The sequence below is a fragment of the Malania oleifera genome, chromosome 13 (genome assembly GCF_029873635.1).
Source record: "Malania oleifera isolate guangnan ecotype guangnan chromosome 13, ASM2987363v1, whole genome shotgun sequence".
NCBI classification, from domain to species: domain Eukaryota; kingdom Viridiplantae; phylum Streptophyta; class Magnoliopsida; order Santalales; family Ximeniaceae; genus Malania; species Malania oleifera.
Genome location: NC_080429.1, coordinates 14592133 through 14610025, shown reverse-complemented (window position 1 = coordinate 14610025; position 17893 = coordinate 14592133).

The following is a 17893-nucleotide window of genomic DNA, read 5'->3' as shown; positions in this document are numbered from 1 at the left end:
TCTTATATTCTCAATACCAAGTTCAAATTTTTGTATGACATTTATTAATTCATTAAAAAGTCCTTCTCCTGACGTATCATCTACTTTTAGAAATTTTATAAAATGTTCTTCTATTTTAATTAGACTTGTAGAAAGATTCAAATATCGTATTATTAAAGACATTTGTTCTTGATGACTTACATCTAAAGTGCAATCGAGTATGACTGAAGAATATTTTATTTCATTGATTTGCTTCATAATTTTCTTTTTAATATTAAGAGATAACAAATTTATCAATTCATTTTGCATATTATGACCGAGATAATGATTATGAATTTCACCATGTTGAAAACGTCGAATATGTTCTTTCATTATTGGATCAAATTCTACTCTCATTTCAATTAAACTTACAAAAATTCCATTATTCTCTTGATAAATTCGTTCATTTTTCTCACGAAATGTCAAATTATTTTTAGCACGAGTTTTCGCAATAGAAATAATTCTCAATAATACTTTCTTCCAGTGTTTTTTTTCTTTGTTAATTTGTTTTTCTATATTTTTATCAATTGTTGTATTTTTTAACAATCTTAACTCTAAATCAGCCTATTTACTCATGATATGCCCATAATAAATCACACTAATAAGGGCAGGTCAACGCCTGTCTCTCACTTTCTCCAGGTCTGACTTTCTGACGAGTGATTAGCTCCGATCTAATAAAGAGGAGGAGAGATCCACGCCAACACCCATAATAACCAGTAATAGGTGCACATACTTATGGCAAGAGAGCGATTCACGCCCCCGTGCAATAAATCCAATCCAACCGGCGGTCAACTCAAGCCCCTATAAGAAGGGATTTGGAGTACAGGCAAAGGTAAGTCATACAACACTACTCTACTGTTGCATTTAGCCTCCCTAAAAGCCTTCCTCTTACTTAGGCATCATAGAGATCCCCCGGAGTACACCCCGGGTCCTCCAAGCCTTTCTTCTCTTCCTTTTTCAGGTCAACGAGAGTCGAAGGAGCATCCCAACTACTTTTTACCCCGCAACAGTTGGCGCTATCTGTGGGAAGTAACTTTTAGGAGGCGATATTATCTTGCTTTCGACTTTCAACATTCCAGCAATGCCGACCTCACGCAATTCTACCTCCTTCCCTGATACAAAAGAAACATTTCAATCCATCCAATGGACCTCCGCCGACTCATCTGGTGTCAGTAGGGAGGAGTTCCTTACTTTCCAGAAGGAAATGAAGGACATGCTCAACCAACTCTTACAACAGAAGAGTCAAGAAGGGCACGTCCTACCCCAACCGCAAGGGAATCCCAGCGCAGACAAGCAAGCTAACGAACCAATGGAGAAAGAAGAGAAAACTCACCTCAATAAGAAGGTAAAAGATGCAAATAGCGTGGATGTCAACCAACAAAGATCCATCGAGCTCGAGGAAAGAATAAAGAAGATTGATTACATAGAGAAGATGATGAAGGAGGGCAGAACTAGGCCCTACTATGGGGAAACATCCCTAAAGTCTTCGGAGCCTCCATTCAGCAAAGAGATCATGGAAGCTCCATTGCCCAGTAGATTCAAGATGCCTACCTTTGAGAGATACGAAGGTTCATCTGACCCCATTGATCACCTAGATAATTTCAAAATGTTAATGCACTTGCAAGGGGCTCCTGATGCCATCATGTGTCGAGCGTTTGCTACCACCCTTAAGGGTACCGCCAAAGACTGGTATCGAACTCTTCGACCAGGATCTATTGGTTCCTTCCTAGAGATGGAGCAAATGTTCACCGGTCACTTCCTAAGTAGCCGGAGAGTTGCTAAAACAACAGGCCATTTAATGAGTATGGTGCAAGGGGACCGGGAAACTCTAAAGAACTTCATGCACCGGTTCAACACAGCAACCCTAGAAATCTGCAACTTGGATATGGGGGTAGCTTTGGCCGCCTTGACAACGGCTCTCCAACCCGGAAGCTTCTTATACTCCCTAGGGAAAAACCTCCGGTGGACATGGGGGAGTTAATGATCCGAGCAGAGAAATACATAAACCTGGAGGAGATGATGGATACGAGAGGAAATCGCATAGAGCGGAAAAGGGGAAACAATAACAGAGAATCTGGAGACACCTATAGATCTGTAAAAAGGCATGAAACTAGTGCGCTGCAAAAGGGTCAAAAGATGAGAGGACAGCACGACAAGTTCTCCACCTACACACCCCTAAATGTACCGCGCTCAGAGTTACTGATGCAGATAAAAAAGAAGGACTACGTCTCGTGGCCTGAACCTATGCGAACGCCTCTATATAAGCGGAACATGTCCAAGTTTTGCGCATTCCATAGGGATCACGGCCACAACACAGAAGAATGCATTCAGCTGAAGAAAGAAATCGAGGTCCTAATAAGGAGGGGGCATCTATCAAAGTTTATCAAGAAAGAAAATCCAGAAAGGGAACCACTCGAGCAAAGAAGGCATGGCGGAAAAGAGAAGGAAGAGTAGGTCATTGGGGAGATTGCGGTGATCTTCGGAGGATCCGCCAGTGAAGGAGACAGCGGGAGTGCACGCAAAAGATATGCTAAACAAGTGCTGACGATGGAGAAGGGGGAAACCAGTAGCAAACGAAACAGGAGAGATGACGTCATAACCTTTGACAGCGGAGACGAACAAGGAGTGCAGCAACCGCATGATGATGCATTAGTGCTCTCCTTGCTTGTGGCCAACTACATGGTCAGACGCATACTGATAGACAACAGGAGCTTGGCCAACATCATGTTCTGGTCGGTCTTAGTTGGGATGAAAATCGGCAAGGAGCGACTGAAGCCCGTCTCGACCCCCTTGGTAGGATTTGGAGGAGACACCGTTCACCCCTTAGGAACAATCACGTTACCGGTAACAATAGGGATGACCCCGCAGCAGGTAACGACGTTGACAGAATTCCTAGTGGTTGACCGACCTTCGGTATACAATGTCATCTTGGGTCGCCCTTTCCTTAATGCAGTTCGGGCGGTAACGTCAACATACCACCTCAGAGTTAAATTCCCTACACCACAAGGAATAGGATTTGCCAAGGGAGATCAAGCCGCTGCTCAGAGTTGCTATGTAATGGCCTTGAAAGGGAAGGTGGAGGCTAAAGAAGCTCTAACGGTCGAAGATCTAGAAGTCAGAGGAGAGTATCCCCAGATCAGTACGTTACACGAAGATATCAAACACATACCACTGCGAGGCCACCAAGAGAGAAGTATACAGATCGGGAATCACTTGCCTGACACCTTGAAAGCGGAGTTGACTGAACTCTTGGATGAATTCTCTGATTTGTTCGCATGGTCGGCCACAGACATGCCCGGCATCGACCCTGCTGTGATAGAGTACAGATTGCAGGACAACCCCAACCACCGACCTGTGAAACAGAAAAAAAAAGGAGCTTCACGATGGAGCGGATCAAAATAATCGACGAGGAGGTGACGAAACTGTTGCAGGCTAACTTCATCCGAGAAGTAGACTACCCCGAATGGCTGAGCAATGTGGTCCTGGTAAGGAAGCCTAACGGAAAATGGCGCACCTACATAGACTTCACGGACTTGAAAAGCGTGCCCGAAGGACAGCTTCCCTCTCCCTCGAATTGATCAGCTAGTGGATTCGACCTCGGGGCACAAGCTCCTCAGCTTCATGGATGCTTACTCAGGGTACAACCAAATCCCTATGAGTCGAGTTGACGAGGAAAAAACTTTTTTTGTCACCGAAAGGGGTTTATATTGTTACCGGGTGATGCCTTTCGGCTTAAAAAATGCCGGGACCACATATTAGAGGTTAGTGAACAAGATTTTTAAAGAACAGCTCGGAAAAACAATGGAAGCGTACGTGGACGATATGTTGGTGAAAAGCATGGAAGCAGGGCAACATTGTAAAGATTTGAGGGAAACGTTTGAGCTCCTTCGCCGGTATCACATGAGGTTGAACCCCTCGAAGTGTGTGTTCGGCGCTTCTGCAGGGAAATTCCTGGGTTTTATGGTGACTCATAGAGGTATAGAAGCAAATCCGGATAAAATACGAGCACTGCTGGAGATGGAAGCTCCAAGGACTAAAAAGGAGATCCAAGTTCTGACGGGGAGGATAGCCTCCCTCAGCAGGTTTATCTCCTGCTCAGGGGACAAAGGCTTACCCTTGTTTAGAGCACTACGGAAGAAGACCGGATTCGAATGGGGGGAGGAACAGGATGAAGCCTTCGAGCAGCTTAAGCAATACCTCGGATCCCCTCCTCTCTTGACAAAAGCAAAGAATGGGGAAGACCTCTATCTATATATAGCTTCCACGGAAAATGCAGTCAGCTCGGTCCTGGTCCGGGAAGAAAGTAGGAAGCATCAGCCTATATATTACACAAGTAAGGTGTTAAGTGGCGCCGAAAAGAACTATTGTATGGTGGAAAAAGCTGCCTTCTCCATCATCTGTGCAGCGCGAAAATTAAGGCCCTATTTTCAAGCCCATAAGGTTGTCGTGTTAACAAACCTGAAAATGAGACAAATTCTACAACGACAGGAGAGTTCGGGAAGGATGACGAGGTGGTCGATAGAATTAAGTGAATTCGACATACAGTATCAACCGAGGCCCGTAGTCAAAGCTCAGGTACTCGTAGATTTTACAGCAGAAAGGCTCCCCGAGTCATCCACCAAGTCGGAGGAGTGGACGCTACACGTTGATGGATCCTCTAATGCTGCTGGAGGGGGAGCCGGATTCATCCTTTCTGACCTAGAGGGCAATGAAACTCTCTTCGCAATAAAGCTGGAGTTCGTAGCAACCAACAACGAGGCGGAGTACAAAGCTCTGTTATCCGGCCTGCGCCTGGCGGAAGCATTAGGGTTGGCACAAATCAAAGTATTGAGTGATTCCCAGCTGGTGGTAGAGCAGCTTAAAGGAGAATTCGAGGCTAGGGATCCAAGAATGAAGAAATATCTCTCCAAGGCAAGAGAATACATAGAGGCATTCGTCCAGTTCGACATAGAACACGTACCGAGAGTAGAGAACAAAAAGGCGGACGCGCTCGCGAAGTTAGCTTCGGCAACCAGTTCGGAATGGAAAAACACTATCTATCTCGAACGCATAGGGAAACCATCGTACGAGGAAGATAGAATTAACTCAGTGGCGTCCGAGTTCAGCAAGGACGATTAGAGAGCGTCCTTATTCCTATACCTCCAGGACGGATCCTTACCAGAAGATAATAAGGAGGCTCAAAAGGTGAGGAGGAAAGCTGCAAGATATACGTTGATAGGCCAGGAGCTCTACAGGCGATCCCTGACATTGCCCTACCTTCGATGTTTAAGCTACGACGAAGGGGAATACATACTACGGGAAATCCACGAAGGAGTATGCGGAAACCACCTTGCAGTAGGGCTCTAGCTCACAAAGCTATGCGACAGGGATTTTACTGGCCCACAATGAAGAAGGACGCGGTCGAGCTCGTCAAAAGATGTGACAGATGCCAAAGGTGCGCAGTGGTACCACACGCACCCTCTAGTCTACTCTCTCCTCTAACGAGTCCCTGCCCTTTCGCTCAGTAGGGGATAGACATCCTCAGACCTCTCCCACAGACGACTGGCCAGAAAAAATTCTTGTTGGTAGCAATAGATTATTTCACTAAGTGGGTAGAGGCCGAACCTCTAGCCACCATAACAGAGCAGAACATTACACGCTTCGTGTGGACCTCACTGGTTTGCCGTTATGGCATCCCCTGGGCGATAGTTACAGACCACGGGAAGCAGTTCGACAACGAGCGCTTCAAAAAGTTCTGTTTGGACCTATGTATTAAGCTTCTCTTCGCGTCAGTGGCGCACCCCCAGAGCAATGGACAAGTAGAAAACATGAATCGGACGATTCTGCACGGACTGAGGACGCTACTCGAATCCATGCAAGGTAGATGGATAGAGGAACTCCCTTCCCTTATATGGGCATACCACACCACCAAGAGAGCAGCAACAGGGGAAACCCCATTCATGCTCGTCTTCGGCGCAGAAGCAGTCATCCCTGCAAAGGTGGGGATACCCTCTTGGCGAAGGCAGTACTTTAATAAGCAGACCAACAGTGAGGAGCTCAGGTCAGAAATAGACCTACTGGAAGAGAGACAGGATCAGGCGAGTTTAAAAGTTGCAGCGTACCAGCAGAGGGTAACAAAGTACTACAACAACCGTGTCAAAGTACGGAATTTCCAGCCAGGAGACTTAGTCCTGAGGAAGAGGCGAAACAACTCGTCCGAGCCGGGGTCGCACAAGTTAAAGCCTAACTGGGAGGGCCCATACAAGGTCATAGTAAAGATAAAACCCGGGATATACAAGTTGGAAGATGTAGGGGGGAAAGAAGTTAAGAACACATGGAATTCTGAAATGTTAAAGAAATACTATTCTTAACAACCGCTTCTTGCAGCGCTGTACTAAAAGTGTCTATTACAAAAGTGGCACTACATCAATAAAGGTTGAAAAATTCAAAATACATGTTCAGTTCCTACAAACTAGTTCGCTTTGCTCCCCTCTCCAACTTCCTCCTCCTCCCCTTCTTCATCCTCCTCCAGGTCCTCCGCAGACTTGGGGCTCTCGTCGCCATAACCATGAGAGCTTACACCATCAAGAGGAATTTCAGGATGTTTAGTCCAACTCGATAAGCTTTGGAAGTGTCGATAACAAATTAGTTGGAATCTTTATAATTCTTCACTGCAGTTCGGGAGGCAGAAGCAGCAGCAGCAGCTTCTCTCGCAGGAAGTTCCTCCCTACGAAGGCGATCGACCTCTGCTTGCAGAGCCCGCTTGCGGAGCTCGGCTTCGTGCAGTTCGTTCTGAGCATGAACATATTTTTCCCGGGCATCGAGTGTCTGGCGATACATCTCCGCAACCTTCTCCTCCTGGGCTAGAGCCATCGTTGCCAGCTGCAGAAGAATACAAAGTATGGAACAGTTAGCAAGAACAGGCATAAGTCTAGAAGTATAAAACCAGTTAAGTAGACACCTGGTACGAAGTATGGCGGATTTTCGCTGAGAGAGCGTCAGGAAGGGTGCACTGGGCCTGCACAAAATCCTCACCATGCACAGCTCGACGGAGAGCAGAAGCAGAACGGGTCGGCTCGTGAAAGATGGCTTCAACTTGAGCCTGCAGGTTCGTAGGAGGAGCAGCAGCATGGCCCTCATCGGTGAGGGCGCCGGAATCACCTACTGCCGGTGCATCCCTGTGAGAGGATTCTCCTTCGATCTCCCTTCTCTTCTTCCTACTCCTACTCACCCTTTGCTTTCTAGCTTCTCCCATGAGAGATTCATACCTGGTGAAGTCCATATCTGCAAGGATAAAAGAAAAAGGGAATAAGAACACCCACAGTAAAGATAACACTCGAACATACTTATATTCATAATCAGGGGAGAGAATGACTTGAGGAAACGGGGCTGATCCCCCATTGCACGAGGATACGCTCCTGGAGAAGCTCCTCATAAGGGATAATACCCTGTTCACCGAGGACACGAAGTTCCTTCAGGATGGCCTGCTCTTCGGGGGAAAGTCTGGGAAGGAGATGGAGCACCCGTACTATAAAGGAAAAAGGGGGTGAAAGGAGAAAAGATGGGTTAGACGGATAACCTACTTGTAAGCCCTGAAAAAGAGGGTGGACAAAGATAACAATGTTACCATCAAGAGGAGAAGACCAGACAAAGGAGCCCGTGTAGTTCAACTCTCCTGAGGCAAAGAAGTAACGGGTCTTCCAGTTATGGATGGAAGAACTGCCTGGTGAGAAGAGTTTATAACCTGGTAGAGAGTTGAAATAATATAGTTCCTTCTCTGCAGAATGAGATCGCATTTGGAAGCAACTTCTGAAAAGTGGTACGGTAGGCTGATGGCCCAAGCGGAGCAGAAGCACGGCAAAACAGGTGAGCGAAAGATAAGAATTTGAAACAAGTTGAGATGGTGCTATGCGGTAAAAACGTAATACGTTAGAAACAAAAGGGGGAAAAGGGAGCCTAAGACCCAAATCTAGATAATCGGTATAGAGGCAGAGCTCCTCGGATTTTTGGTCAAGAGCTGACTCGGTAGCAGAGGGCAACCTAACAGTGATATTTGATGGTATTTCAAAAAAATAACGAGCATTCTGCAGGTCGGAGGAGGAGAGCTCACAACAAGCGCTCCGAACTGTAGTAGGAACCCTTAAAGGCTGTGAGAAGGTCTCCATATATATATATAAAGCCTGAAGGAAGCAGTACCTACACCTAAGGATCAAACGAGCAAGCAACAACAAAGACAAAGAAGAAAAGGTGCCAAGACAGATCAAGACAGTAAAATTTCACACACAAACAGCTAGGCAATCTTAAAAGAAAAGATCAAACATACAAAACTAACGCAAGAACAACGAAAAACATGAAGAACAACAGAACAAAAATGCTATAGAGAGGGAAAGCATACCTAGCGCCAAATGGGGGACTTGTGGAATGAAGAAGAGTAGAGAAGGAAGCAGTTCTCTTGGAATGAAGACGAGTGTGGAATGAAAGAGCCCACTGGCCTTTATAAAGAGAGGAGGGCGCGAATCCCTATGGCGGGAATCTCAAGAATTTTCATTTACGAGAAGGATTGCGTCTCGAGGGAGGAAAAGTACGCAGAAAGTCTCTGACAAATGCATAGACGCGGCTTCCCAAGGACAAACGTCACCTCGGAAACACCAAGTCGCCTCAGACACAACGTTAGATGAATGCTTTCCTCCAACCCACTTTCCAAGGTAGAACGCATTTAAAACCTACTTTTATGTATCTCTCGCAGGACAGAAGTGTGCCACGACGCCTCGGGAAGGTGAAACAGACGCGAAGGCCAAACTGACGAGCACGACTCGTGAGGCCAAATCAACCCAACAGATGAGCACGACTCATCAAGAGGGTGGCCCAAACTGACGAGCACGACTCGCGAGGCCAGAACAACCCAACAGATGAGCACGACTCATCAGGCGGATGGCCCAAACTGACGAGCACGATTCGCAAAGCCAGAACAACCCAACAGATGAGCACGACTCATCAGGCGGATGGCCTAAACTGACGAGCACGACTCGCGAGGCCAGAACAACCCAACAGATGAGCACGACTCATCAGGTGGATGGCCCAAACTGACGAGCACGACTCGCGAGGCCAGAACAACCCAACAGATGAGCACGACTCATCAGGCGAATGGCCCAACTGACGAGCACGAATCGTAAGGCCAGAACAACCCAACAGATGAGCACGACTCATCAGGAGGAAGGCCCAAATAACAAACATTATTTGCAGTGCCACACAGCCGAATAGGTCGGATAGCTCAGCTAATTTCCCTCTATGGGACAGGTCGGACTAATGCCCCTAAGGAATCAAACAGTTCGGCCTGAGTCTTCAAAAAACTCGGAAGAAACAGCTCGGCGCAAACAGTTCGGCATGAGTCTTTCTTCAAAGAGCTCGGCACAAAGAGCTCGGCACAAACAGCTGGGCACGAGTCTTTCTTCGTATAGCTCGGACGAAATAGCTCGGCACGATTCTTTCTTTGTAGAGCTCGGAAAAAATAGCTCGGCACAAACAGTTCGGCCTGAGTCTTCAAAAAACTCGGAAGAAACAACTCGGCGCAAACAGTTCGGCATGAGTCTTTCTTCAAACAGCTCGGCCCAAAGAGATCGGCACGAACAGCTCGGCACGAGTCTTTCTTCGTAGAGCTCAGACGAAACAGCTCCGCACAAACAGCTCGGCACGAGTCTTTCTTCGAAGAGCTTGGACAAAACAGCTCGGCACGAGTCTTTCTTTGTAGAGCTCGGCACAAACAGCTCGGCCCGAGTCTTTCTTCAAACAGCTTGGCACAAGTCTTTCCCCAGAGAGCCCGGCACAAACAGCTCGGCACAAACAGCTCAGACAAAACAGCTCAACATAAACGGTTCGGCACGAGCTGCTCAATTATTCTCCCAAAAAAAAAAAAAAGAGGAGGGAACACGATAAAGTGTTGAAACCTTTAAAGGGAAGGATGCAAACACAAACAATTCAAAATTCTATCCAGAAATTTGAAACTAAGGGGGGGACAACTGATATGCCCATAATAAATCACACTAATAAGGGTAGGTCAACGCCTGTCTCTCATTTTCTCCAGGTCTGACTTTCTGACGAGTGATTAGCTCCGATCTAATAAAGAGGAGGAGAGATCCACGCCAACACCCATAATAACCAGTAATAGGTGCACGTACTTATGGCAAGAGAGCGATTCACGCCCCCGTGCAATAAATCCAATCCAACCGGCGGTCAACTCAAGCCCCTATAAGAAGGGATTTGGAGTACAGGCAAAGGTAAGTCATACAACACTACTCTACTATTGCATTTAGCCTCCCTAAAAGCCTTCCTCTTACTTAGGCATCGGAGAGATCCCCCGGAGTACACCCCGGGTCCTCCAAGCCTTTCTTCTCTTCCTTTTTCAGGTCAACGAGAGTCGAAGGAGCATCCCAACTACTTTTTACCCCGCAACAACTCATATTGAAATATGTTTTTTACTAATTTCGTGACTTTTAAGCTTAATACTAAGATTTTTTCAATTTTTACACCCTTCATTAGCTAGTTGTTGGTTATTTAATTTTTGACCAAATAACTTACAACAAAAACAAAATACTCTATCTAAATCTTTAGAATATATAAAACATTTTCTATCATGTTTCTCTTCATTTGATAATTTTCGAATATAATATATATTTGAAAAATGTTTTGAATTTTCATCTTTTGGAAAAATTAAATCATTATCCCTAATAGAACCTTTTTCAACTAGTAAATTTCGTAATTTGGTATCTATATTTTCTCAATATTTTGGATCATAAATATTGTCATCATTGTTTTTTTTTTTCTTCTATATTTTTAAAATGTCTTTCAAAAGAAACATCATTGGTGAACATTTCCTATATATCAATGTTATCTTTATCACTATTATTATTATTATTATTATTATTATTATTATTATTATTATTATTATCTATCATCATATTAGATTCTAATTCCATCTCTGAAATTGATTGCTCGTTTCTTAGAAGATTTTCATCTTGCTCATTTATATTTTGCTTAGAACTAAAAATAAATTTATCAATAGCTCCCTTTTGAGATGACACTAATTCTTCTATTTTTATTTATTTTTCCTTCGTTTTTCATATTCGGATTCATATTTTCTCGTTGACATAATTAAATTTCAAAATTAACACTAACTATAAATTGACAAATTATGTAAACAAATAAAAATAAATTTAATAAATCTATAGAAATAATAGATTAAAACAATATAACCTGATTATTATTATTGTTGCAAATCGATCGATGAGCAAGACTTTAAAGATATCAGATTCTTGCCGGATACAACGCTCTAACCTCAAAGCTTCCAAAAAAAATTCATAGTGGAAATAATACACAAACATTGAAATCAAAATTAGAGTTGATGAAAATTACAGAGAATCGAAGGCCGGAAGATGATGAACACAAGAGTCGGAGCAAAAATCATAGAGAGACCAAGAGATGAGAGTGAGAGAGTGTGAGAGATGAAAAAAAAATTTTAGAGAGATTAAGTGTGACGACCTACTTAATTTCCACTTTTTTTAAAAAAAAATATAATAAAATCAATATCACCATTCTCAGCAGAACATAATCCACCTGGATCCATGGGTACCAGGGATACATCAGAAATACATCACAGAAGCCTATGCAACAAGAAACATAAATCACAAACACCTCATTATACCATACATCACAATACCAGAATTACTACAATCACTGTATACATATATACATAACACTCGATCCAAAAGATGTTTTAGGGCCATTTTCACAAAATACATATGACCCTGTCAAAATACTTACCCTTCTAGTAGGGCAGATCAACCTTACTAGATCAGCAGGGCTTTACCTGCTCTCTTATCAAGGGCTCTTGAAACGTTTATAAAATTTAGGGGTGAGACACCTCTTAGTAAGGGAAATAAACTAATACCAGTGTGTAGCAACATGAGTATTTCGTGTTATACATATACCATACAGAATATATTCAGTAACTAATTTGTCAAATATGGGAAAACATATATATCATCAAAACATGGCAGAACATATTTCATTTTCATAAACATATTTCATCTCATATAATAATAATAATACAAAAACATTTATAGTAGGTTAGCTGACTGTTGTCATGTATTACCCCCACATGACTGGGTTGTGTGGTCTGAAGGCAGGACTTAACAATGGTTGGCCGACCACTGTCAAGTCAAAAGTACAGTCTGTCAGTCTGATGGGTCTACCTGACCTGGTCTATACACTAGGGGCGCTCACACACTTCTTAAAAACCACATCGACCATCAAATCTCACACCACTTCGTACAGCGGCGTTAAACACAGATATCATGATCACGAAGACCATGGACACATAACAACAATACCGTGCAAGTGCTAGCCTAGACCAAGCCAACCAGGTTCTGATATCATATAACATATACTGAAACTGTGATATATGAATATTTCATATCATTAATTATCAAATCAATCATGTCATTTTGCATATATACTTATATCATGAAAATCATCGACATATACGCCGGTATTACACATTTCATCATAACTCGGCCCGTACGCCGGCAAATCATAGCACAGCTCGTACACTGACAAATCACATCCATAGCTCGGCCCGTACGCTGACAATTCATATCATAGTACAACCCGTACGTTGGCAAATCACATCCATAACTCAGCCCGTACGCTGGCAAATTATACACATAGCACGACCCGTGCGTCAGCAAAACATATAAAAATCTCGGCTTGTGCGCCGATTTTCCATTATAAAAATTCATATCATTCACACATTCTTAGAAAACAGTATTTCATAACAATTTTTACTCATGCCACACTAAACAGGTTTTTCATATATTCAACATACCATCATTTTCCATAGTACTTTCTCAAATATAACTCAAATATATGAACATATTTACTTTCCTAAAATCAAATACTATATATATACGTACATTTTCTTAAAAGAACTAACTTAATTTATCCCCTTACCTGATTCATGAAAAGCCCCTAAGAAAATTTGTCTCACACTCGAAGGGTTCCCTACTAAACCCCCTGAAAACAACATTCCCCATAACTAAAGTTCAGTATTTCTGCGCGTATAACACTTTCTACAATTGTCAAAAATCCAAACATTGAGTAGAGACTCTTACCCTGGATTGGGATGGTTTCCACATCAACCCCACCGACGATCCGCTCTGGAAGATTTGTAGAGAACTTTCCCATGAGCATCGTGGTGGCTTCAAATCGTCGAACCGGCGGAAATCTGGCCTGAAATCAAAGAGAGAAGGAGGAGGGACCGTATAGGGGGAGAGGGAAGTTCTGTGCAGGAAAAATGACTGAAAATCACGTTTAATCCCTATTTATACTGCGGGATTCATCGACGAGCCACGTCATCTCGTTGACGAGTCCTATAGAAAATTCGTCGATGAACTTCAACCCTCGTCGACGAATTTCAGGCTTCTGAAAAACCTCTCTCGGTATTTTCTCGTCGACAAATCCTGGCCTCGTCGACGAGCTCCTATTATACCCTTGTCGACGAAGCGCTGAAAAATTTTCAGGATTATCCTTTCCAAAATGCAATGTTGTCGACGAAATTGACTGCCTCCTTCTGTTTTCGGTTTCCATTTCCCTTTCTTTTTATTATTTAAATACCATTATTCTTCGGGTCATTACACTAAGAGAGAAAGATGAGAGTAATAGATAATTAGAAATATAATAAAGTTGTTAGTTGGGAAGTATAAGACTTGAAAAAAAAAATTAAATTGTATTTATTTTATATTTTAAAATATAATTTCATTTATTTGTTAGTTGGGAAGTCAATTATGGGAATAAAGCATAATAAATAATGTTAATATTATTTAATTAAAAAAAAAATTGGGGGCTCCAAAAATTTGAGGGCCCTAGGTGGGTGCCTCAACTGCCTAAAGGCAAAGTCGGCCCTGAGCGGAGAGAGCCGAGAGGGGGGGGTGCAGACCTACGTGATTTCTTGTGGTAAATGTTGAGTTTTTTTTTTGGCCCGCCGGAGGGGGGGGGGCTGGTTGGGGGCAAAGTACATAAGTAAATTATTTTAATTTATAAAAAATATTTAATAAATCATTAATTTTTATTTTCATTTTTTTTAAATTTCCCATTTGTTTCTTTCTTAATCGTGAGATTGGTGTCATAGTCCAACTCTTGTAGTGCCCCCCTTGAATTGAAACCAAGATACATTAATGTTAAAAAAATGCCTTATAAATTTTAATGGTTGTGTTTTGTAATTTTATATGGATACAACACGCATTACAAAGTAGTCGTCAAGAAGGTATCACAACTATGATTCTTTTTCAAAACATTAAGAATTAAAAATGAAAAATTCCTTAGTTGCTTGTTATTAGCAACACACTCCCCTTAATCAATTCCATCCATGAAGACTATCAATTTCACCCATGAAAACACTTTAATAAGTTATGAAGAAATCAATTCCACTCATGAAGACACTTTAATTCACCCATGAAGACACTTCAGCAAATCATGAAGAAATCAATTCCACCCATTAAAACACTTCAATTCTATCCATGAAGACATTTCAACAAATCCCTTACCAATTGAAGAAGAATTCAAATTGTTGCTGCGCACTTATTGAATATCTGATTTCAATCTTCAAGGAGCCTCAAGGAGCTGAATTTTTGAAATTCAAACTACCACAACTATATCATTCATCCCTTATATATACTGCACATTGTATAACCTAAGTGTTCACGTTGCCACATTTTTTGAAATAAAATCATTTTTTTTCAATTTATTGTGTTTCTAATTTTCTTTATGGTATTAGATATCCTGTGTGAACATTAGGCAACAAATTTTTTACAGTTCCTATGACGTTCAACCTTCTTGCTTATCTTCCACTCCATTTCTTTTGTATCCTTCTTGTTTTTTTTCATGACTACATTACCCTTCAATGTTGGCAACTTCATCACCCTTAAACTCACCCCAAACAATTATCCATTATGGTGTGAGCAAGCACTGGCTCTAGTTGAGATCCAGGAATTAGTTGGGCATCTCACAAATGAAGAGTCTGCACCAACAAAATACAACATACCAAATCCAAGTATTCCCACGAATGCAGGGGACACAACTCCCCAATTATCAGATGCTTTTATAGCATGGCGAAAGTTCGATCGTCTCCTTCGAGGGTCGATCATTGGGACACTATCTGAGGAGACTTTCAAACTTGTTGTTGGCCTCGACACAGCTCATGCGGTGTGGGAGGCTCTAAAAAATGCATATGCTCAAGACTCACAAGTAGGGTCGGCTTTTCACAATATGGGGCCCTAAGCGAGATTTAATCAGGATCCTTAATATTTTGTTTAATATTTTTTCTTTCTTTCTTCGTTTTTCATATCCGGATTCATATTTTCTCATTGACATGATTAAATTTCAAAATTAACACTAACTATAAATTGAAAAATTATGCAAACAAATAAAAATAAATTTAATAAATCTATAGAAATAATATATTGGAACAATATAACCTGATTATTATTATTATTGCAAATCGATCGGCAAGCGAGGCTTTAGAGATATCGGATTCTTGCCGGATACAACGCTCTAACCTCAAAGCTTCCAAAATCTAAGAAAAAATAGAAAAAAAAAAATTCAAAGTGAAAATAATAGAAAAATAATGCACAAACATTGAAATCAAAATTAGGGTTGATGAAAATTACAGAGAATCAGAGGCCCAAAGATGGACACAAGAGCCGGAGCAAAAATTTTAGAGAGGCCGAGAGATAAGAATGAGAGAGTGTGAGAGATGGAAAGATTTTTTTAGAGAGGCTAAGAGAGAGAGATGAGAATAATAGATAGTTAGAAATATAATAAAATTATTAGTTGGGAAGTCAATGAGACTTGAAAAAAAAAAGAATTAAATTGCATTTATTTTACATTTTAAAATACAAATTTGTTTATTTGTTAGTTGTGAAGTCAATGTATGGGAAGAGAGCATAATATATAATGTTAACATTATTTAATTAAAAAAAATTGGGGCCCCAAAAATATATTATTACATAAAAAAAAATTTGGGAGCCTCAAAATTTTTGGGGCCCTAAGGGAGCACCTCAGCCGCCTAAAGGAAGAGCCGGCCCTGCTCACAAAAACGTGAGTTTACTTTACACCAACAAGTTACATATCTTCGCAAAGAAGATCACATAACAATCACATACCACATCTGCAGCTTCAAAGGTCTTTGTGACAATTTAGCAACAATTGAGAAGCATGTTCCAGACCAAGAAAAGGTATTTTGCCTTCTCACTAGTTTTGGTTCATAATATGAAGCTTTCATAACAACTATATTAAAGCCTCCGAAACCATCCTACTCTAAATTGGTCTCTTAAATCCAAAATTTTGATCAAAGGTGAAATTGGTTTTCTAGCCACACCAATGTTCTACCCACATCCCTCACCCATCATGTGGCATTTTATGGAAAGCAACAGCAACATCCCCAATCAAGCCCTTTAGGCGCTATCGTGAACCATCACAAAAATTCACGTCCACCGGACGTGGGTTTCAAGCACAACAAAACAAGGACTCAAGGCAAGCCCACAAAAAATATACCCTTTAGTCAAATACACAGCGTCGTCCTCCACCACCAGGTGAATGCCGCACGACACCTATCGAGAGGGAAAAATATCGTGACCAACAGTATCAATATTGTGGCATGATGGGCCATATTGCAAAGATATGCTGGTGGGTACCCAAGAAATCAATTTCTCAAGATGACATTCCGCAAGCACTTCCAGCATTAACAGTAGACAACACCATTGCAGACACATAATGGACTACCGACACCGGTGCTTCCAATCACATGACTGGTAAGTCAGGTATGTTAACTAATATCCTAAAATACTTTGGTTTTGACTCAATACTAATTGGAGATGGATCTTCATTGCCAATTCTTGCCGTTGGAGACTCTTATTCAAAACAAAACAAGTATGCCTTGCCCCTAAATAATGTGTTATTAGTCCCTAACTTAACAAAAAACTTACTTTCTAAACTCAATTAACCACTCAATTTCTTGTTAATTGTAGATTTTATAATGTTGATTTTCATGTTAAGGAAAGGGAAACAGGACAAGCAGTGATGACAGGGAAACGCAAGGGTGATATTTATGTCCTACCAACTTCACCAGAGTTATATTTCTCTCAGCGATTCAAATCTAACACTCCAGCAATTTGGCATCAATGCTTTGGTCATCCTCAGTCTTCGTCTTTACAAAGACTAGAAAATAAAGAATTAATTGATGTTATAAGGACAACAAAAACACAACATCTTTGTGATAGTTGTCAATTAGGAAAACTTAGTCGATTACCTTTTTCTTGTTCCGAACATTCAAGTAATAGTTCATTTGAAAAAATTCATTGTGATTTATGGGGACATGCTTCTACTCATTCTATTGAAAAATTCAGATATTATGCTTGTTTAGTTGATGATTTCTCTAAATATACATTAATTATTCCTTTATGTCAGAAATTTGATTTTTTCAGTTCATATATAGTTTTCAAAAATTATGTAGTTAGAAAATTCAACAAACAAATTAAAATTTTTCATTCAGATGGAGGTGGTGAGTTCATAAATTCCATTTTATCTAGTCACTTTCTTTCCACAGGCATTGTGTAACGCCCCGACCCTTCACATGGGTCTGGAGTGCTATTAATCCATTCATTTACCTAATAATCCACATACTAATATCATGTATGTAGCGGAAAACATAAATATAATCTCCACAAATATAATACTAGAATTTACTATTTCTATCTATAATCCAAAATAACTATTCATCATCTATATTCTCATATATACACATACCTCCAAAAACATTCAATATTCACAAACACTAGTGTTCACA